The sequence below is a fragment of the Salvelinus alpinus genome, chromosome 17, assembly GCF_045679555.1.
Source record: "Salvelinus alpinus chromosome 17, SLU_Salpinus.1, whole genome shotgun sequence".
Taxonomy (NCBI): Eukaryota; Metazoa; Chordata; class Actinopteri; order Salmoniformes; family Salmonidae; genus Salvelinus; species Salvelinus alpinus.
The window spans coordinates 18,873,862-18,897,834 of record NC_092102.1 but is presented as its reverse complement, the minus strand read 5'-3'; the positions used below and the strand labels follow the sequence as shown (position 1 = coordinate 18,897,834).

Genomic DNA, 23,973 nt, shown 5'->3' with positions numbered 1-23,973 from the left:
AAAGAGAGAGAGAGGTAAAGAGAGAGAGGTAAAGAGAGAGAGGTAAAGAGAGAGAGGTAGAGAGAGAGAGGTAGAGAGAGAGGTAAAGAGAGAGAGGTAGAGAGAGAGAGGTAAAGAGAGAGAGAGGTAGAGAGAGGTAAAGAGAGAGAGATAAAGAGAGAGAGGTAGAGAGAGAGAGGTAGAGAGAGAGGTAAAGAGAGAGAGGTAGAGAGAGAGAGGTAAAGAGAGAGAGAGGTAGAGAGAGGTAAAGAGAGAGAGATAGAGAGAGAGAGGTAGAGAGAGAGGTAAAGAGAGAGAGGTAGAGAGAGAGGTAGAGAGAGGTAAAGAGAGAGAGGTAAAGAGAGAGAGGTAGAGAGAGGTAAAGAGAGAGAGGTAGAGAGAGGTAAAGAGAGAGAGGTAGAGAGAGAGAGGTAGAGAGAGAGAGGTAGAGAGAGAGGTAGAGAGAGAGGTAAAGAGAGAGAGAGGTAGAGAGAGGTAAAGAGAGAGGTAAAGAGAGAGAGGTAGAGAGAGAGAGGTAGAGAGAGGTAAAGAGAGAGAGGTAGAGAGAGGTAAAGAGAGAGAGGTAAAGAGAGAGAGGTAGAGAGAGGTAAAGAGAGAGAGGTAAAGAGAGAGTGGTAGAGAGAGGTAAAGAGAGAGAGATAGAGAGAGAGAGGTAAAGAGAGAGAGAGGTAAAGAGAGAGAGAGGTAGAGAGAGAGAGGTAGAGAGAGAGAGGTAGAGAGAGAGAGGTAAAGAGAGGTAAAGAGAGAGAGAGGTAAAGAGAGATAGGTAGAGAGAGAGGTAAAGAGAGAGGTAGAGAGAGAGGTAGAAAGAGAGGTAAAGAGAGAGAGGTAAAGAGAGAGAGGTAGAGAGAGAGGTAGAGAGAGAGGTAAAGAGAGAGAGATAGAGAGAGAGGTAAAGAGAGAGAGGTAGAGAGAGAGAGGTAAAGAGAGGTAAAGAGAGAGAGAGGTAAAGAGAGAGAGGTAAAGAGAGAGAGGTAGAGAGAGGGGTAGAGAGAGAGGTAGAGAGAGAGGTAAAGAGAGAGAGGTAGAGAGAGAGGTAAAGAGAGAGAGGTAGAGAGAGAGAGGTAAAGAGAGAGAGAGGTAGAGAGAGGTAAAGAGAGAGAGGTAAAGAGAGAGAGGTAGAGAGAGAGAGGTAAAGAGAGAGAGGTAGAGAGAGAGAGGTAGAGAGAGAGAGGTAAAGAGAGAGAGGTAGAGAGAGAGAGGTAGAGAGAGGACTGGATGTGCAGTTGTGCACACAAAACAATATATTGTTTTTGGTGAGCATACATGTCTGTTTTTCTGCTTTGTCTCCAAGGGGGTGTCTGTTTCAGTAGTGGGGTTGTCAGAGAGGTTATTGAGTATTTACGTGTGTGTGCGTATGTGTGTGCCTGTGGGCCTCGCTGCACAGTGGTCTTCATCATGTTCTCTGACACAGATGACGCTTCCTTCTCCAGCTCACCTCTCCCCCCACCCTGGCCTACCTCTCCCCCTACCTCTCCCCCTGCCCTCCCCTACCTCTCCCCCTACCTCTCCCCCCACCCTGGCCTACCTCTCCCCCTACCTCTCCCCCCACCCTGGCCTACCTCTCCCCCTGCCCTCCCCTACCTCTCCCCCTACCTCTCCCCCCACCCTGGCCTACCTCTCCCCCTACCTCTCCCCCTGCCCTCCCCTACCTCTCCCCCTACTTATCCCCCTACCTCTCCCCCTGCCCTCCCCTACCCCTCCCCCTTCCTCTCCCTCTACTTCTCCCCCTACCTCTCCCCCTACTTCTCCCCCTACCTCTCCCCCTGCCCTCCCCTACCTCTTCCCCTACTTCTCCCCCTACCTCTCCCCCTGCCCTCCCCTACATCTCAACTCTGCCCTCCCCTACCTCTCCCCCTATCTCTCCCCTGCCTCTCCCCCCACCTCTCCCCCTGCCCTCCCCTACCTCTCCCCCTGCCCTCCCCTACCTCTCCCCCTACCTCTCCCCCTGCCCTCCCCCTACCTCTCCCCCTGCCCTCCCCTATCTCTCCACACTGTCTTCCCCTACCTCTCCCCCTGCCCTCCCCTACCTCTCCCCCTGCCCTCCCCCTACCTCTCCTCCTGCCCTCCCCTGCCCTCCCCTAACTCTCCCCTACCTCTCCGCTCCACTCTGCCCTCCCCTACCTCTCCCCCTGCCCTCCCCTACATCTCCACTCTGCCCTCCCCTACCTCTCCCCCTGCCCTCCCCTACATCTCCACTCTGCCCTCCCCTACCTCTCCCCCTGTCCTCCCCTATATCTCCACTCTGCCCTCCCCTACCTCTCCCCTGCCTCTCCTCGTACCTCTCCCCGTACCTCTCCCCCTGCCCTCCCATGCCCACCCCTACCTCTCCCCCTGCCCTCTCCCTACCTTCCCCCCCTACCTCTCCCCATGCCCCCCCTACCTCTCCCCTAACTCTCCCCCTGCCCTCCCCTACCTCTCCACTCTGCCCTCCCCTACATCTCCCCCTGCCCTCCCCTACCTCTCCCCTACCTCTCCCCCTGCCCTCCCCTACCTCTCCACTCTGCCCTCCCCTACATCTCCCCCTGCCCTCCCCTACCTCTCCCCTACCTCTCCCCCTGCCCTCCCCTACCTCTCCACTCTGCCCTCCCCTACATCTCCCCCTTCCCTCCCCTACCACTCCCCCTGCCCTCCCCTACCTCTCCCCCTGCCCTCCCCTACCTCTCTCCCTACCCTCTCCATTCTGCCCTCCCCTACATCTCCACTCTGCCCTCCCCTACATCTCCCCCTGCCCTCCCCTGCCCTCCCCTACCTCTCCACTCTGCCCTCCCCTACATCTCCCCCTGCCCGCCCCTAACTCTCCCCCTGCCCTCCCCTACATCTCCACTCTGCCCTCCCTACATCTCCACTCTGCCCTCCCCTACCTCTCCCCCTGCCCTCCCCTACATCTCCTCTCTGCCCTCCCCTAACTCTCCCCCTGCCCTCCCCTACATCTCCACTCTGCCCTCCCCTAACTCTCCCCCTGCCCTCCCCTAACTCTCCCCCTGCCCTCCCCTACATCTCCACTCTGCCCTCCCCTAACTCTCCCCCTGCCCTCCCCTAACTCTCCCCCTGCCCTCCCCTACATCTCCACTCTGCCCTCCCCTACCTCTCCCCCTGCCCTCCCCTACATCTCCTCTCTGCCCTCCCCTAACTCTCCCCCTGCCCTCCCCTAACTCTCCCCCTGCCCTCCCCTACATCTCCACTCTGCCCTCCCCTAACTCTCCCCCTGCCCTCCCCTAACTCTCCCCTTGCCCTCCCCTACATCTCCACTCTGCCCTCCCTACATCTCCACTCTGCCCTCCCCTAACTCTCCCCCTGCCCTCCCCTACATCTCCACTCTGCCCTCCCCTAACTCTCCCCTGCCCTCCCCTACATCTCCTCTCTACCTTCCCCTAACTCTCCCCCTACCCTCCCCTAACTCTCCCCCTGCCCTCTCCTACATCTCCACTCTGCCCTCCCCTAACTCTCCCCCTGCCCTCCCCTAACTCTCCCCCTGCCCTCCCCTAACTCTCCCCCTGCCCTCCCATAACTCTCCCCCTGCCCTCCCCTACATCTCCACTCTGCCCTCCCCTAACTCTCCCCCTGCCCTCCCCTACATCTCCACTCTGCCCTCCCCTAACTCTCCCCCTGCCCTCCCCTAACTCTCCCCCTGCCCTCCCCTACATCTCCACTCTGCCCTCCCCTAACTCTCCCCCTGCCCTCCCCTACATCTCCACTCTGCCCTCCCTACATCTCCACTCTGCCCTCCCCTAACTCTCCCCCTGCCCTCCCCTACATCTCCACTCTGCCCTCCCCTACATCTCCACTCTGCCCTCCCCTAACTCTCCCCCTGCCCTCCCCTACCTCTCCCCCTGCCCTCCCCTAACTCTCCCCCTGCCCTCCCCTAACTCTCCCCCTGCCCTCCCCTAACTCTCCCCCTGCCCTCCCCTAACTCTCCCCCTGCCCTCCCCTACCTCTCCCCCTGCCCTCCCCTAACTCTCCCCCTGCCCTCCCCTAACTCTCCCCCTGCCCTCCCCTAACTCTCCCCCTGCCCTCCCCTACCTCTCCCCCTGCCCTCCCCTAACTCTCCCCCTGCCCTCCCCTAACTCTCCCCCTGCCCTCCCCTAACTCTCCCCCTGCCCTCCCCTACATCTCCACTCTGCCCTCCCCTAACTCTCCCCCTGCCCTCCCCTAACTCTCCCCCTGCCCTCCCCTAACTCTCCCCCTGCCCTCCCCTACATCTCCACTCTGCCCTCCCCTAACTCTCCCCCTGCCCTCCCCTAACTCTCCCCCTGCCCTCCCCTAACTCTCCCCCTGCCCTCCCCTACATCTCCTCTCTGCCCTCCCCTAACTCTCCACTCTGCCCTCCCCTAACTCTCCCCCTGCCCTCCCCTAACTCTCCCCCTGCCCTCCCCTAACTCTCCCCCTGCCCTCCCCTAACTCTCCCCCTGCCCTCCCCTAACTCTCCCCCTGCCCTCCCCTAACTCTCCCCCTGCCCTCCCCTAACTCTCCCCCTGCCCTCCCCTAACTCTCCCCCTGCCCTCCCCTAACTCTCCCCCTGCCCTCCCCTAACTCTCCCCCTGCCCTCCCCTAACTCTCCCCCTGCCCTCCCCTAACTCTCCCCCTGCCCTCCCCTACATCTCCTCTCTGCCCTCCCCTAACTCTCCACTCTGCCCTCCCCTAACTCTCCCCCTGCCCTCCCCTAACTCTCCCCCTGCCCTCCCCTAACTCTCCCCCTGCCCTCCCCTAACTCTCCCCCTGCCCTCCCCTAACTCTCCCCCTGCCCTCCCCTAACTCTCCCCCTGCCCTCCCCTAACTCTCCCCCTGCCCTCCCCTAACTCTCCCCCTGCCCTCCCCTAACTCTCCCCCTGCCCTCCCCTACATCTCCTCTCTGCCCTCCCCTAACTCTCCACTCTGCCCTCCCCTAACTCTCCCCCTGCCCTCCCCTAACTCTCCCCCTGCCCTCCCCTAACTCTCCCCCTGCCCTCCCCTAACTCTCCCCCTGCCCTCCCCTAACTCTCCCCCTGCCCTCCCCTAACTCTCCCCCTGCCCTCCCCTAACTCTCCCCCTGCCCTCCCCTAACTCTCCCCCTGCCCTCCCCTAACTCTCCCCCTGCCCTCCCCTAACTCTCCCCCTGCCCTCCCCTAACTCTCCCCCTGCCCTCCCCTAACTCTCCCCCTGCCCTCCCCTAACTCTCCCCCTGCCCTCCCCTAACTCTCCCCCTGCCCTCCCCTAACTCTCCCCCTGCCCTCCCCTAACTCTCCCCCTGCCCTCCCCTAACTCTCCCCCTGCCCTCCCCTACATCTCCTCTCTGCCCTCCCCTAACTCTCCACTCTGCCCTCCCCTAACTCTCCCCCTGCCCTCCCCTAACTCTCCCCCTGCCCTCCCCTAACTCTCCCCCTGCCCTCCCCTAACTCTCCCCCTGCCCTCCCCTAACTCTCCCCCTGCCCTCCCCTAACTCTCCCCCTGCCCTCCCCTAACTCTCCCCCTGCCCTCCCCTAACTCTCCCCCTGCCCTCCCCTAACTCTCCCCCTGCCCTCCCCTAACTCTCCCCCTGCCCTCCCCTAACTCTCCCCCTGCCCTCCCCTAACTCTCCCCCTGCCCTCCCCTAACTCTCCCCCTGCCCTCCCCTAACTCTCCCCCTGCCCTCCCCTACACACTTAGAAATATGAGTTCCAAAAGGGTTCTTTGGCTGTCCCCATAGGAGAACACTTTTTGGTTCCAGGTAGAACCCTTTTGGTTCCTGGTTGAACCACCCCACCCCAAGAGCCATATTGAACTCACTGCTACAGTTTGTCATTAATCTATGCAGTTGGCAACCGGTCCAGGGAACACATGCTGAAACACATGTATGAGTTTCCTTAAGTGCATGAGGGTGATAGTTTGTAGTGTGATTTCCTTTACGGTCCTTTACGAGGTATTTAAAATGTTTTTAAAAAATCTCCCACCATAATAATAGAGTCTTGTATTGCTTGTAGGTTTGATTAATTATTATATATATTTTCCAAGAAGCATGGATCAAATTAAATTTGATTTGATTTGATTTGATTTGGATAATCATTGTTTGGACCGTATAGATTAATTAGCCAAATCTGTTTATGGTCCAATAACATATTTAAAATATATATATATTTATTTATTTAACCTTTATTTAACCAGGTAGGCCAGTTGAGAACAAGTTCTCATTTACAACTGTGACCTGGCCAAGGTAAAGCAAAGCAGTGCGACAAAAACAACAACACAGAGTTACACATGGAATAAACAAACGTACAGTCAATAACACAATAGGAAAATGTATGTACAGCGTGTGCAAATGTAGTAAGATTAGGGAGGTAAGGTAATAAATAGGCCATAGAGGCGAAATAGTTACAATTCAGCATTAACACTGGAGTGATGGATGTGCATCTAACCCATCTACCTTGCGGATCTGTTTGACAATTTGCACATTCAGATCAAAATGATTGTTCATTAATATAATTTTTTTACCAATGTGTATAGAGTATATCCCCCCCCCCCAGTCCTTTTTCCACACAACTTTATCTAAAAATGTTCAATGAGTTTCCTGTAAACAATAGATATTATATTCCTTCTCTTTTAGCCAGGTAAATACTGATGATCTTTATTGGTGTCACACTTCTCCCCCATCCCCAGCAAACACACCTGATTTAAACTAATTGCATTTTTAACTGAAGATCGTGATTACTTGATTATTGGAGTCAGGTGTGTTAGCTGGGGCTGGGGCAAAAGTTTGACACCAATCAGGCCCCCGAGGACGGGAGTTGCCCAGGCATGTGCCATTACAATTATAACTGGCTATACTTATTTCACCAATTACCATAATGAGATACACGTTTCAATTCTATTTATCATAAAACATGTTTGTAAACTTACAATTAAAAAGTACCATAATGATTGAGTGTCTATATAACTATACCATGATATTTGCATTGCTACTAAGTAAACTCGTCCCAAGTTTGGTTGTTGTCCCAGTGACCGGCAGAACACCCCCGTCCCCCCGCATCCCAGGGCCCCTGAGAGACCGGGACCCATCCTTCACCCACAGAACAGAGTACCTTGGTTATGTAAAATCATAATTATCATTATTCAGACCAACTGGGTTCAAACGGCGGTCATCAGATGCCACACGGCAGGCCTCCCCTCTCGGCAGGCCTCCTCTCCTCACCTCTCCTTTCTCCTGTCTGTCAGTCTGTTGGCTCTTTCTGATGCCAGAGACATCCACAGTGTGAAGAAGGGAGGATGGGCAGCTTGGGGCTTTAGCACTGTCTATCTGGGGTCAGGGGTGGCAGGCTGGGGCTGGCACTGTCTGGGGCAGGTCTCTCCAACCCTGTTCCTGTAGAGCTACTGTCCTGTAGGTTTTCGCTCCAACCCAAATATAGCGCACCTGATTCTAATAATTAGCTGGTTGATAAGCTGAATCAGGTCAGTTACAACTGGGGTTGTAGTTATAACCAACAGGAGGGTAGCTCTCCAGGAACAGGGTTAGAGAGCCCTGGTCTGGGGTAAGAGGGGTGGCACAGTGGCATGCTGACTGACTCCTCAGGAGGGATAGTGGGTAGTTGGAGCTCATTGGCTCTGCTTGGCCGGGCAGCAATGGTGGCTCTGTGCCCGCTGTGGCCTACTTTCACACTGCTATGATGTCACCGGACCCATGTGTGCCAGGGGGCACAATCTCCTCTCCTCCTCTCCGCTCTACTTTTCTTGTTTTATTTTCCTCTGAACTGGCAGAGCTGCTCTGTCAGAGCGTATTCTTGTTAGTTAGTGTGTGTGTGCGTGTGCGTGTGTGTGTGACCGTGCGCTCTTGTTCGTGCGTCCCTGTGTGTTTGTGTTTATATCCGTGCACGTGTGTATTTACATGTGTACATGCGCTTGTGCTTCTGTAAATCCATTGGTCTTTTTATAGTCATCTTGACTAGGCCTTGTGGCTCTGTAGTGTCTAAATCAGGGGTGTCAAACATACGGCACGCGAGGGGGACCAATCCGGCCTGCGACTGGTTTGAGTAAAGAAAATAAACGTATATAAACTCAATATACTTCAAAATTACTAAAACCAAATCAAAACCGTGTAGATATGATGGACCTATATGATGGACATACATTCATACAGTTTCTGGACTGTCCAGCTTGCTAATAATCACTGTGCAGTCAATGGACTGACATTCATACAGTTTCCAATAATATTTACTAGACAGTCAGAGAGCGTAGCAAATGCAAAAAACGATCGATAGAGGACATTTTTTAAAACATTTTGACAGCAAGGAAATGTAAGCAATTTTCAGTGCGGCCCTCCGGACCTCGTTGAAGACCGAATGCAGCCCCCAGAGCAAAATGAGATCGACACCCCTGGTCTAGATGGTTCAATTGAACCAAATCAATGGGCTCAGCCCAACTCCATTAAACCAACACAACTAACATCTCTGTGGAGGACAGGAGCTGCTCTATGTCATAACACCTCATGGAGAGAGGAGGAGAGGAGAGCAGAGGAGGGGAGGGGAACATCTACGGTAATGTCTCCTCACCTCTCCTCAGAACTCTTCACTTCCAACAGAGCTACAGCTGTCCCTAATCTGATATTAAATAGTCTACAAAAAAACGTACAGTTCACAGAAAATACATCCTACTCTCTGGCATGTAATGCATAAAGGATGTAGACATATATAGTACCTCTGACATGCAGTATGTAGACATATATAGTACCTCTGACATGCAGTATGTCGACATATATAGTACCTCTGACATGCAGTATGTAGACATATATAGTACCTCTGACATGCAGTATGTAGACATATAGTACCTCTGACATGCAGTATGTAGACATATATAGTACCTCTGACATGCAGTAGGTAGACATGTATAGTACCTCTGACATGCAGTATGTAGACATATATAGTACCTCTGACATGCAGTATGTCGACATATATAGTACCTCTGACATGCAGTATGTAGACATATATAGTACCTCTGACATGCAGTATGTAGACATGTATAGTACCTCTAACATGCAGTATGTAGACATATATAGTACCTCTGACATGCAGTATGTAGACATGTATAGTACCTCTAACATGCAGTATGTAGACATATATAGTACCTCTGACATGCAGTATGTCGACATATATAGTACCTCTGACATGCAGTATGTCGACATATATAGTACCTCTGACATGCAGTATGTAGACATATATAGTACCTCTGACATGCAGTATGTAGACATATATAGTACCTCTGACATGCAGTATGTCGACATGTATAGTACCTCTAACATGCAGTATGTAGACATATATAGTACCTCTGACATGCAGTATGTAGACATATATAGTACCTCTGACATGCAGTAGGTAGACATGTATAGTACCTCTGACATGCAGTATGTAGACATATATAGTACCTCTGACATGCAGTAGGTAGACATATATAGTACCTCTGACATGCAGTATGTAGACATATATAGTACCTCTGACATGCAGTATGTAGACATGTATAGTACCTCTAACATGCAGTATGTAGACATATATAGTACCTCTGACATGCAGTATGTAGACATGTACAGTACCTCTAACATGCAGTATGTAGACATATATAGTACCTCTGACATGCAGTATGTCGACATATATAGTACCTCTGACATGCAGTATGTAGACATGTACAGTACCTCTAACATGCAGTATGTAGACATATATAGTACCTCTGACATGCAGTATGTAGACATATATAGTACCTCTGACATGCAGTATGTCGACATATATAGTACCTCTGACATGCAGTATGTCGACATATATAGTACCTCTGACATGCAGTATGTAGACATATATAGTACCTCTGACATGCAGTATGTAGACATGTATAGTACCTCTAACATGCAGTATGTAGACATATATAGTACATCTGACATGCAGTAGGTAGACATGTATAGTACCTCTGACATGCAGTATGTAGACATATATAGTACCTCTGACATGCAGTATGTAGACATATATAGTACCTCTGACATGCAGTATGCAGACATATATAGTACCTCTGACATGCAGTATGTAGACATATATAGTACCTCTGACATGCAGTATGTCGACATATATAGTACCTCTGACATGCAGTATGTAGACATATATAATACCTCTGACATGCAGTATGTCGACATATATAATACCTCTGACATGCAGTATGTAGACATATATAATACCTCTGACATGCAGTATGTCGACATATATAATACCTCTGACATGCAGTATGTCGACATATATAATACCTCTGACATGCAGTATGTCGACATATATAGTACCTCTGACATGCAGTATGTAGACATATATAATACCTCTGACATGCAGTATGTAGACATATATAATACCTCTGACATGCAGTATGTCGACATATATAGTACCTCTGACATGCAGTATGTAGACATGTATAGTACCTCTAACATGCAGTATGTAGACATATATAATACCTCTGACATGCAGTATGTAGACATATATAGTACCTCTGACATGCAGTATGTAGACATATATAATACCTCTGACATGCAGTATGTAGACATGTATAGTACCTCTGACATGCAGTATGTCGACATATATAATACCTCTGACATGCAGTATGTAGACATATATAGTACCTCTGACATGCAGTATGTAGACATGCATGTGTAGTATCTTTGACATATTTGCCAAAGGGCATGTCAACTAAGACCCTATACAGAGTCCGATGGAGTGGTTGTTATTCTCTAGACCAGATGTGCACCTGCAGCTCTCCAATCCCAACCATAGATCAGGTCCCTATGACCCCCCATGACAGACCCACTCCACAATCAAGCCCTGTGTGTTTGGGCTCTCTCTCTCTCTCATGCTGCCTGGTCGGATTGTCTTCAGCATACTCCCTCTCTTTACTTCTGAGAAGGAGAGGATTATGGTAGAGAGAGAGAGAGAGCGAGAGAGAGAGGGACTAGGAGTTAGAGGCTGTATATTGTATATGGTTCCTGTGGTGGCCTCAGAGCTGAGAGAGTGGTCAGTGTCGTGAATGTCAGAAGGGGAGAGTGGACTTGTGTGTGTGTCAGTAGGAGTGTGTGTGTGTGTGTGTGTGTGTGTGTGTGTGTGTGTGTGTGTGTGTGTGTGTGTGTGTGTGTGTGTGTGTGTGTGTGTGTGTGTGTGTGTGTGTGTGTGTGTGTGTGTGTGTGTGTGTGTGTGTGTGTGTGTGTGTGTGTGTGTGTGTGAGCGGCGGGGTGTTGTAGAAGTGGCCCCTGGCCTTATGGAGTGTCTCAGTGGGTTTAGCAGAGCAGATTACAGAGGGGGCGAGGGGGAACAGGCAGGGTGAAGGCTGGTGGATGGGGAGTTGGGATATACAGGGTCACCAGCCATGGACTGGTCAGTAGGTTGTTTCCCCTTTTAGAATGGTTCTTTTCTCCCTCCCTCATTTCCTTTCTCTCCTTCTCTCTCTCCCCCCTCCCTCCCTCCCTCTCTCTCTCTCTCTCTCTCCCTCCCTCCCTCTCTCACTCTCTCCCGCTCTCTCTTTCTGAAAGTGAAGTGTGTGGATGGTGGATGTGTCTCATTCCAGTGACGTGGTGGGCTGGCAGCTCGCATAAAACATGGATGGGGTTGAGGGGTGTAGGGGTGTAGGTGGCAGGCTGTCCCAGAGGTGCCAGCTGTTTACCACTCTGTGGAGGGAGGGGGGGGGGGGGGGGCAGGCCTGTTGCCTTGGTAACGGCTGTTGGAATTGCTTCCTCTCTGCATTCCTGGCGACAGCAACGGTGGGTTTCTGAATACTGGAACACATCTGGCTTCACTCACACACATTTTCTATCCTTTTATCTCCTTTTTCCCTTTCTCCTCTCCCTCTCCATCATAGAGGTGCAGTGTGCATGGCTGGGTCTCAGGACAGCATGGCCAATAGAGGGTTAGAATGAAATGACCGTTCAGAATGACCGTTTATCACGCATGTACAGAACCAGCTTAGAGGAATCCTCCTGCTTTCTAATGCTCATATATTGTAATTCTCTGCTGTGTGCTGGTCCAAAGAGCAGTAACCTCTTTCCTGTGTGTGTGTGTGTGTGTGTGTGTGTGTGTGTGTGTGTGTGTGTGTGTGTGTGTGTGTGTGTGTGTGCGTGCGTGCGTGCGTGCGTGCGTGCGTGCGTGCGTGCGTGCGTGCGTGCGTGCGTGCGTGCGTGCGTAGTAGCTATTTAAGATATTGGACATTTGAGAAGTTTACCAGACTGATATGCGTTGGGTGTATAACTCGTCCACCCGCTGTGCTCGGAATGAAGGTCCCTTTTACCAAATTCTGATGAGCACTTTGAACATTTTATAATATCTTTTTACATTAACTTTTCCTCAGCCAACAAGATGAGTAACGAACAACAAAATCACTAGCCTATTTATTTCATTTTTTTACCTTTTTTTTAACTAGGCAAGTCAGTTAAGAACAAATTCTTATTTACAATGACGGCCTAGGAACAGTGGGTTAACTGCCCTGTTCAGGGTCAGAGTTTTACCTTGTCAGCTCGGGGATTCGATTTTGCAACCTTTCGGTTACTAGTCCAACGCTCCAACCACTAGGCCACCTATGTCAGTCTACTATCCCCCATAGTAGAAAAGTTGACCTATTCTATTGGTCAGCTCGTCGAGAAAGAAATAGCCTGTTCCAAACAGACTCTCAGACAGTTGTGGGACGATAGATCCCAAATTCATACAACCAGTAGGCCTAGGCAACATAAAAAACGTTAAAAAGCAATGAGGCTGATGCAACAGATTAGAACGGTTAGGTTAAAATGTTGATAAACTATTATTTATTCACATTATAAGCGCAGCAATGTACACAAGGCAGTAGGCTACACGCAAATGTTTGTTCCATAATGCAATTAGCGGGAAAACGGGTTTCATGTGACAGAGAAGAAAATATCAGTTTGAAATGTAGAAGTAGGGGAGATCTAATATGGAACAACTAGCATGGGTTGCTAACATGACTAAGATTGTGCCTTTGGCTACTGGACAATGAAAGAAAGTTTATTGAAAATAATTGCCTCCACGGATATGGTCCGATTTTGGCTCAGCTACTTTGAAGCAAGGTAAGACATGCCTCATAATATTGTAACGACCCTGGGTTTATAAGCGCGGAAATCGACTCTGCCGCATGAGCATGCTTTTGCGGCACAATCGATAGCGCGCTGGACTTCGGGCTAGAAGGTCGAGGGTTCGAGACCTGCTCCCTGCCTGTTTCATTACAATATGTAGTAAAACGTTCAGGTTTCAAAATAATTCATTATGTGTTTTCAAAATGCATACGGCCTCCAGCTCATTGCGGAGTGGTGTGTAACGCGCTGAAGAAGCCGGCCTTCCGTTGCCAAGGCATTTGATGTTTGCTATGCTGTAGCAGCAGGTCTCGTGCTGTCTGACTGAGGCTCTCTATCTGTATGCTGTACGTGTGTGATAAATAAGATTGTTCAGCCACTTGTTCCCTCACTCTCCCCTGCCATTTCTTTTCCGCTCACTCTCCACTGCCATTTCTTTCTCTCTCCCCTGCCATTTCTTGTTCCCTCACTCTCCCCTGCCATTTCTTTCTCCCTCACTCTCCCCTGCCATTTCTTTCTCCCTCACTCTCCCCTGCCATTACTTACTCCCTCACTCTCCCCTGCCATTTCTTTCTCTCTCCCCTGCCATTACTTTCCCCCTCACTCTCCCCTGCCATTACTTACTCCCTAACTCTCCCCTGCCATTACTTACTCCCTCACTCTCCCCTGCCATTTCTTTCTCTCTCCCCTGCCATTTCTTTCTCCCTCACTCTCCCCTGCCATTTCTTTCTCCCTCACTCTCCCCTGCCATTTCTTTCTCCCTCACTCTCCACTGCCATTTCTTTCTCTCTCCCCTGCCATTTCTTTCTCCCTCACTCTCCCCTGCCATTTCTTTCTCTCTCCCCTGCCATTTCTTTCTCCCTCACTCTCCCCTGCCATTTCTTTCTCCCTCACTCTCCCCTGCCATTTCTTTCCCCCTCTCTCTCCCCTGCCATTTATTTCCCCCTCACTCTCCCCTGCCATTTCTTTCTCCCTCACTCTCCCCTGCCATTTCTTTCTCCCTCACTCTCCCCTGCCATTTCTTTCCCCCTCACTCTCCCCTGCCATTTCTTTCTCCCTCACTCTCCCCTGCCATTTCTTTCCCCCTCACTCTCCCCTGCCATTTCTTTCCCCCTCACTCTCCCCTGCCATTTCTTACTCCCTCACTCTCCCCTGCCATTTCTTTCCCCCTCACTCTCCCCTGCCATTTCTTTCCCCCTCACTCTCCCCTGCCATTTCTTTCCCCCTCACTCTCCCCTGCCATTTCTTTCTCCCTCACTCTCCCCTGCCATTTCTTTCCCCTCACTCTCCACTGCCATTTCTTTCCCCCTCACTCTCCACTGCCATTTCTTTCTCCCTCACTCTCCCCTGCCATTTCTTTCTCCCTCACTCTCCCCTGCCATTTCTTTCCCCCTCACTCTCCCCTGCCATTTCTTTCCCCCTCACTCTACCCTGCCATTACTTACTCCCTAACTCTCCCCTGCCATTTCTTTCTCTCTACCCTGCCATTTCTTTCCCCCTCACTCTCCCCTGCCATTACTTACTCCCTCACTCTCCCCTGCCATTTCTTTCCCCCTCACTCTCCCCTGCCATTTCTTTCCCCCTCACTCTCCCCTGCCATTTCTTTCTCTATCTTGCTCTCTCTTACTCTCTCTTTCTTTGTCTTGCTCTCTCTTACTCTCTCTCTCTTTCTATTTCTCTCTCTACCAACCAACCAGCCCAATGCAGCCCTCACCAACTCCGTGAACTGTATTGTTGGGGGATTTGAAGGACCACAGTCAGTCAGTAGGAAATATAATTGTGCTCTTGGGTAAAATTTTTATTTTTGGGGACATTTGGTCAGAATTGTTGCAGATGGGGAGGTTCAAGTCCCTAGTGAGACACCATGGGAGAGAGTGAGGGATGTATTGTGAGAGGAAATGGTATAATGATGACTTACTGGGAAAGATGTGTTGATCTGTGGCTGTCTGACGAGTGTTGAAATAAGTATATACACAAATGTGCAGCGTAAATGTTTGAGGTCCTCCAATCAGGGGTGAGGGTGGAGATTGGATTGTTGAGATCCTCCAATCAGGGGTGAGGGTGGAGATTGGATTGTTGAGATCCTCCAATCAGGGGTGAGGGTGGGAAAGGGACTATTGAAATTTTTGCTTTTCGTTATTTATGTTTTGTGGTTTGGCTTCATGCTGTGAGAGGTGTGTGTGTTGGCCCTGGTAGTTATGGGTAGTTTCATGCTGTGAGGGGTGTGTGTGTTGGTCCTGGTAGTTATGGGTAGTTTCATGCTGTGAGCGGTGTGTGTGTTGATCCTGGTAGTTATGGGTAGTTTTATGCTGTGAGGGGTGTGTGTGTTGGTCCTGGTAGTTATGGGTAGTTTCATGCTGTGAGCGGTGTGTGTGTTGGTCCTGGTAGTTATGGGTAGTTTCATGCTGTGAGCGGTGTGTGTGTTGGTCCTGGTAGTTATGGGTAGTTTTATGCTGTGAGGGGTGTGTGTGTTGGTCCTGGTAGTTATGGGTAGTTTCATGCTGTGATGGGTGTGTGTGTTGGTCCTTGTAGTTATGGGTAGTTTCATGCTGTGATGGGTGTGTGTGTTGGTCCTGGTAGTTATGGGTAGTTTCATGCTGTGATGGGTGTGTGTGTTGGTCCTGGTAGTTATGGGTAGTTTCATGCTGTGAGGGGTGTGTGTGTTGGTCCTGGTAGTTATGGGTAGTTTCATGCTGTGAGGGGTGTGTGTGTGTTGGTCCTGGTAGTTATCGGTGGTTTCATGCTGTGAGGGGTGTGTGTGTTGGTCCTGGTAGTTATGTGTAGTTTCATGCTGTGAGAGGTGTGTGTGTGTGTTGGTCCTGGTAGTTATGGGTAGTTTCATGCTGTGAGGGGTGTGTGTGTTGGTCCTGGTAGTTATGGGTAGTTTCATGCTGTGAGGGGTGTGTGTGTGTTGGTCCTGGTAGTTATCGGTGGTTTCATGCTGTGAGGGGTGTGTGTGTTGGTCCTGGTAGTTATGTGTAGTTTCATGCTGTGAGAGGTGTGTGTGTGTGTTGGTCCTGGTAGTTATGGGTAGTTTCATGCTGTGAGGGGTGTGTGTGTTGGTCCTGGTAGTTATGGGTAGTTTCATGCTGTGAGGGGTGTGTGTGTTGGTCCTGGTAGTTATGGGTAGTTTCATGCTGTGATGGGTGTGTGTGTTGGTCCTGGTAGTTATATGTAGTTTCATGCTGTGAGGGGTGTGTGTGTTGGTCCTGGTAGTTATGGGTAGTTTCATGCTGTGAGGGGTGTGTGTGTTGGTCCTGGTAGTTATGGGTAGTTTCATGCTGTGATGGGTGTGTGTGTTGGTCCTGGTAGTTATATGTAGTTTCATGCTGTGAGGGGTGTGTGTGTTGGTCCTGGTAGTTATGGGTAGTTTCATGCTGTGAGAGGTGTGTGTGTTGGTCCTGGTAGTTATATGTAGTTTCATGCTGTGATGGGTGTGTGTGTTGGTCCTGGTAGTTATGGGTAGTTTCATGCTGTGAAACTTGGGCAGGTGGGGGCGAGCGCACCCTCTGACCAGAGCACCCACTGTGGGAGCGCACCCTCTGACCAGAGCACCCACTGTGGGAGCGCACCCTCTGACCAGAGCACCCACTGTGGGAGCGCACCCTCTGACCAGAGCACCCACTGTGGGAGCGCACCCTCTGACCAGAGCACCCACTGTGGGAGCGCACCCTCTGACCAGAGCACCCACTGTGGGAGCGCACCCTCTGACCAGAGCACCCACTGTGGGAGCGCACCCTCTGACCAGAGAACCCACAGTGGGAGCGCACCCTCTGACCAGAGAACCCACAGTGGGAGCGCACCCTCTGACCAGAGAACCCACTGTGGGAGCGCACCCTCTGACCAGAGCACCCACTGTGGGAGCGCACCCTCTGACCAGAGCACCCACTGTGGGAGCGCACCCTCTGACCAGAGCACCCACTGTGGGAGCGCACCCTCTGACCAGAGAACCCACAGTGGGAGCGCACCCTCTGACCAGAGCACCCACAGTGGGAGCGCACCCTCTGACCAGAGCACCCACTGTGGGAGCGCACCCCCTGACCAGAGCACCCACTGTGGGAGCGCACCCTCTGACCAGAGAACCCACAGTGGGAGCGCACCCTCTGACCAGGGAACCCACAGTGGGAGCGCACCCTCTGACCAGAGCACCCACTGTGGGAGCGCACCCTCTGACCAGAGAACCCACTGTGGGAGCGCACCCTCTGACCAGAGCACCCACTGTGGGAGCGCACCCTCTGACCAGAGAACCCACAGTGGGAGCGCACCCTCTGACCAGAGAACCCACAGTGGGAGCGCACCCTCTGACCAGAGAACCCACTGTGGGAGCGCACCCTCTGACCAGAGAACCCACAGTGGGAGCGCACCCTCTGACCAGAGCACCCACTGTGGGAGCGCACCCTCTGACCAGAGCACCCACTGTGGGAGCGCACCCTCTGACCAGAGCACCCACTGTGGGAGCGCACCCTCTGACCAGAGAACCCACAGTGGGAGCGCACCCTCTGACCAGAGCACCCACTGTGGGAGCGCACCCTCTGACCAGAGAACCCACAGTGGGAGCGCACCCTCTGACCAGAGCACCCACAGTGGGAGCGCACCCTCTGACCAGAGCACCCACTGTGGGAGCGCACCCTCTGACCAGAGAACCCACAGTGGGAGCGCACCCTCTGACCAGAGAACCCACAGTGGGAGCGCACCCTCTGACCAGAGCACCCACTGTGGGAGCGCACCCTCTGACCAGAGCACCCACTGTGGGAGCGCACCCTCTGACCAGAGAACCCACTGTGGGAGCGCACCCTCTGACCAGAGAACCCACAGTGGGAGCGCACCCTCTGACCAGGGAACCCGCAGTAGGAGTGGCTATTTGTATTGTCTGTATTGTATTGTTGTTTTAAAGAAAAAATTATAATATGCATATACAGTACCAGTCACATGTTTAGACACACCTACTCATTCCAGGGTTTTTCTTTATTTTTACTATTTTCTACATTGTAGAATAATAGTGAAGACATTAAAACTATGAAATAACACATATGGAATCATGTAGTAACCAAAAAAGTAGCCTTTGCCTTAAACACTCTTGGCATTCTCTCAACCAGCTTCATGAGGTAGTCACCTGGAATGAATTTCAATTAACAGGTGTGCCTTGTTCATTTGTGGAATTTATTTCCTTCTTAATGTGTCCATATTATGGCAAGAACAGCTCAAATAAGCAAAGAGAAATAACAGCCCATCATTACTTTAAGACGTGAAGGTCAGTCAATCAGAAAATGCAAATAGTCTGGGTAGCCATTTGATTAGCTGTTGTGGGAACTCCTTCAAGACTGTTGGAAAAGCATTCCAAGTGAAGCTGGTTGAGAGAATGCCAAGAGTGTGCAAAGCTGTCATCAAGGCAAAGGGTGGCTAAAGTGTTTAAAACTTTTTTGGTTACTACATGATTCCATATGTGTTATTTCATAGTTTTCTACAATGTAGAAAACAGTAAAAATAAAGAAAAACCCTTGAATGAGTAGGTGTTTCCAAATGTTTGACTGGTACTGTATATAAACGTTTAAAAATTAAAACAAAAAAAACCCATCAATTTACTTACATCCTGTAGCCAGCGTACATTGGAAACAACATTAAGGTGTCCCCAACAGCATGGATGTAAACCTTCACATTTAAAGGTGTGAAGGAAATAAGATAATGCTTTATTTGAAGGGTTCCCTGCGTAAAGAGCTCATTAAACATTCACAAACCATACAAAATACATTCATAGTCATATAAGTGTGAATGACAGTTTTGCGTTGCTGCCTGTGTGTGTCTGGGCTGTAACCTTCCCCTCTCTCTAATTACCTGCCCACTTGCCGGGTTCCTCTTATGGAGCTTAGACCACATTACCATTCACTTAGAAGAATGATACAATTCATTTATCATATAACGCTACCCGTCGTTGCTTATTTTAATGTGCCACCGGCTTCGTCTTACAGAGTTGTTGTGGGGGAACAGGAGAAAAACAACATTGAAGGAATATTAGATCAAATACCGTACAGTATATTATCTTTCTTTGTCTTTGTAATTCTTCAAAAGATGTCCACTGGGTGGAGTGAGCATACACACACAGACAAACAATCTAACACACACACACACACACACACACACACACACACACACACACACACACACACACACACACACACACACACACACACACACACACACACACACACACACACACACACACACACACACACACACACACACACACACACAGTCCCTCTGCTGTCCTCTCCGCTGGATGGGAGGACAGGCCTCATTGTGCTGTCTGTCCTGCTGTGTTGAGTGACTGCAGCGTGTGCTGAGCTGGCTAACAGCTGCTCTGCTCTGATCCCCCTCTCCACCCCTCCCTCCTCCTCTCTCCACCCCTGCACCCCCTGTCATTCTCACCTTCACTGTACACACCCACACTGGACAACAAATCAATGTTCTCTCTCTGTCTCTCTTGTCTAAATATCTCTATTTATGTCTGTTTTGTGTGTTGGCCTTTGTTTCTCTCTTTGTATCTTTTAGTATAGTCTCTGACACTGCCTTGTCTGGTGATGTTATTCTGTTATTAGGGCCTCACTCCCCCCTGGCCGGACAGCTGAATCCACATTTGAACTTTTTATGGCCTAGAAATGGATCTGCCTCAGTCAGTGAAAGTATAGAGTTTTGTGAGGAGAAAACTATTTTGATAGATGACACCGACACACATGATGCGGTTCGAGCTGTGAGTGTACTGTAATACCAGAGAATGACTTACTAGAACAATAGGCATGTATATAATTGTGTCTCTGTTAGAGGTCGACCGATTAATCGTAATGGCCGATTAATTAGGGCCGATTTCAAGTTTTCATAACAATCGGAAATCGGTAATTTTGGACGGTGATAAAAAAATAAAAATAATGTTACACCTTTATTTAACTAGGCAAGTCAGTTAAGAACACATTCTTATTTTCAATGACGGCCTAGGAACAGTGGGTTAACTGCCTTGTTCAGGGGCAGAACGACAGATTTTACCTTGTCAGCTCAGGGATTCAATCTTGCAACCTTACGGTTAACTAGTCCAACGCTCTAACCACCTGCCTCACGAGGAGCCCGCCTGTTACGCGAATGCTGTAAGAAGCCAAGGTAAGTTGCTAGCTAGCATTAAACTTATCTTATAAAAAACAATCAATCAATCAATCATAATCACTAGTTATAACTACACATGGTTGATATTACTAGTTTATCTAGCGTGTCCTGCGTTGCATATAATCGATGCTGTGCCCATTCGCGAAAAAGGACTGTCGTTGCTCCAACATGTACCTAACCATAAACATCAATGCCTTTCTTAAAATCAACACACAGAAGTATATATTTTTAAACCTGCATATTTAGCTAAAAGAAATCCAGGTTAGCAGGCAATATTAACCAGGTGAAATTGTGTCACTTCTCTTGCGTTCATTGCACGCAGAGTCAGAGTATATGCAACAGTTTGGGCCGCCTGGCTCATTGCGAACTAATTTGCCAGAATTTTGCGTTATTATGACATAACATTGAAGGTTGTGCAATGTAACAGGAATATTTAGACTTATGGATGCCATCCGTTAGATAAAATACAGAACGGTTCCGTATTTCACTGAAAGAATAAACGTTTTGTTTTCGAGATTATAGTTTCCGGATTCAACCATATTAATGACCTATGGCTCGTATTTCTGTGTTATTATGTTATAATTAAGTCTATGATTTGATAGAACAGTCTGACTGAGCGATGGTAGGCAGCAGCAGGCTCGTAAGCATTCATTCAAACAGCACTTCCGTGCTTTTGCCAGCAGCTATTGCGCTATTTATGACTTCAAGCCTATCAACTCCCGAGATTAGGATGGTGTAACCGATGTGAAATGGCTAGCTAGTTAGCGGGGTGCGCGCTAATAGCGTTTCAAACGTCACTCGCTCGGAGACTTGGAGTAGTTGTTCCCCTTGCTCTGCATGGGTAACGCTGCTTCGAGGGTGGCTGTTGTCGATGTGTTCCTGGTTCGAGCCCAGGTAGGAGCGAGGAGAGGGATGGAAGCTATACTGTTACACTGGCAATACTAAAGTGCCTATAAGAACATCCAATAGTCAAAGGTATATGAAATACAAAATCGTATAGAGAGAAATAGTCCTATAATTCCTATAATAACTACAACCTAAAACTTCTGACCTGGGAATATTGAAGACTCATGTTAAAAGGAACCACCAGCTTTCATATGTTCTCATGTTCTGAGCAGGGAACTTAAACGTTAGCTTTTTTACATGGCACATATTGCACTTTTACTTTCTTCTCCAACACTTTGTTTTTGCATTATTTAAACCAAATTGAACATGTTTCATTATTTATTTGAGGCTAAATTGATTTTATTGATGTATTATATTAAGTTAAAATAAGTGTTCATTCAGTATTGGTGTAATTGTCATTATTACAAATAAAAAATAAATTAATCGGCTGATTAATCGGTATCGGCTTTTTTGGTCCTCCAATAATCGGTATCGGCGTTGAAAAATCATTAACCGGTCGACCTCTAGTCTCTGTATGTACTCCCTCCTTCTTCTCCTCTTCTTTCTCCCCATTCTCCTCCACTCCTCTTCTCTCCTGGTGTTTGTGTGTGTATTAGTGGTCAGACTGTGCTGTGCTGTGTGGGCGGTGGTGTTACTGATGTGTACAGCCGCCTGTGCTGTGTGAAACTCATTTACAGCCTGCCACCTGTTTGTCCTGGAGCCCCCCCCCCCCCACATCCACACGTCCTGCCCATCTGAGCTCCCCTGTGTGTGTGTGTGTGTATGTGTCTATGGGGGGTTAATGTAACAGGAGTGAGTGTGGAGACCCCTTCACACAGTACAGCCGCTATTGACGCCCGACTTACGTGTCAATGGCTCCCTTTGTGTGCTGGGGGCCTCACTACAGAGCTAGGGGACAGGTGGGTAGCTATAGGGTCCCAGCCCCTGCCTCCTAACCCCGCCCCAGCCTCTAAACCATCCCAGGGTGATAAAGCCATATACCAGGACTGTGTTTGGGGAAGACAGCCTCTTAAAAGCACCAAAATGGGGTGTTACTCTGCCCCTCCCTCCCAGTGGGCCCCCAGTCTCACACCGGCCATCAATCTGAACAGAGAGACAGAATGAGACAGGGCTGAATAGAGAGAGGTTGGCCTTGTCTGTCAGAGAGCGTTGATCTGCTATGTTTGATTCTTGGAAATAGAAGATACTGTAGTTGGAAAGATAGTGTTGGAAGGATAATGCGTGCATCCATGTTGGTAGTGACTTTCATGTTGTTTACTTACTCTGGCTGTAAAGCTAACAGCTTCTCTGCATTCGCCCTGTGTCTCAGCATTCTCTCTGTGTGTGTCCATCTGTTGTGTGGCAATATCCTCTACAGTATGTGGTCTTTGTGGACTGTGGGTGAGTTGCAGGTGTGAGTGGAGCTGGAGCTGTCCTTTGGGCCTGAGGTGAAAAGACAGACATACAGACCTCCCAGCTGGCAGACGGAGCACTGAAAGGCAGAGAGAAAGATGCCATGTGGTGGTAGCCTCAGAAAGGTAGAGGGAGAGGCATGTGGCAGAAGAGCTAGCTATCCTCAGCCTGTGGACCGCACTGAAGGGACGTGACACTATGTGTGCTTTTCACCACCTGGAGCAGGGCTGTCGTTACAGCAGACTGAGTGTGTGTGTAAATACTGAACTGGCTATATGGAGCCAGTAGCCTAGTAAAGTGAAGGCTTCACATGCCTTCACTTAGATGTTCTAGTGGGGGTTTTGATTCCCAGAGCCAGTAATTAAAATGCATTAGTAAAGCAGGTCTAGCTAAGTGCCACATTTAGTGGTGGAACCATACCATGGTGGAACTCCCATGGCACTTTACAGAGATTGGAGAGAGCATCGATCACAGCTAACTTGTATTTAACCTTTATTTAACTAGACAAGTCAGTTAAGAACAAATTCTTATTTACAGTGACGGCCTACCGGGGAACAGATTTTTACCTTGTCAGCTCGGGGATTCAATCCAGCAACCTTTCGGTTAATGGCCCAACGCTCTAACAACTAGGCTACCTGACGCCCCTATTGACCTACCTGGGCCACGGCTCCAATGAATACCATGACCAAACACACCAAGACATGGCCAGGCATGGAAATAGAGCAATTTAAGTCAAGTGGTCAGGTTTGGAGAGGGAGGTCAGCTGGGTTTGACCCCTTGTGGGAGTGTGTTCATAGTTGAGTGAGTCATGTTTTGAGAATTGCAGCTGCTTTTCAGGATACATATTTTTTTGGGGGGGGGGCAGCATCCAGGGATGTATCGGTAGAAAAACCGCGGTCTGTTGCGAACATAAGCGATACAAAGGCTAGAGAAAATCTAGAGATTTCACGTTCTTCTTAGCAGCTGAGTTACATGCAGCTGCAAGCAAGATGCGAACAGGCAGTCAAAATAGAGATGGAATGTTCTTTTCTCGTCGTCATTGGAAACATTGGCCAGTTATTTCCCCAGAAACTCTCGCTGCGATATGGCAGCATAACTATGAATGTTATTCTTCCAAATAGTAGGCAGTGTAACGTAGTTGTTGACAAATGACGTAAGGAATAATAGATGCACAACGAACTCGCCCATTGTCACACTGGTTAAGGGCTTGTAAGTAAGCATTTCACTGTAATACTTGTTGTATTCGGCGCATGTGACAAATAACACTCGATTTGATGATTCGGTTACCGGTCCGGATACACGCTTGGTTACCTAGAACGTTCGGCTGCCCAGAGGTGGAACACCTAGGTAGCCTACACGTGCCGTACTTGCATTATCATTGAGAAGTGAAATAGCAGTTACTAGGGCCTGTGTGTGGTTAAAATGCAGATCGTTTTTTTTTGCCCCAATGCAAAACTCAAGTAGGAGTTATTTGCAGCTATCTATCATGCAGA

At 49.6% G+C, this 23,973-nt stretch overlaps 1 protein-coding gene across 1 annotated transcript in view; it reads left to right on the top strand.

Annotated features, from left to right (window-relative positions):
• The window catches only part of plxna2 (plexin A2), a 321,281-nt gene that overhangs the window by 160,007 nt on the left and 137,301 nt on the right, over positions 1-23,973 (top strand). The gene's annotated exons all lie outside the window — the stretch shown is intronic.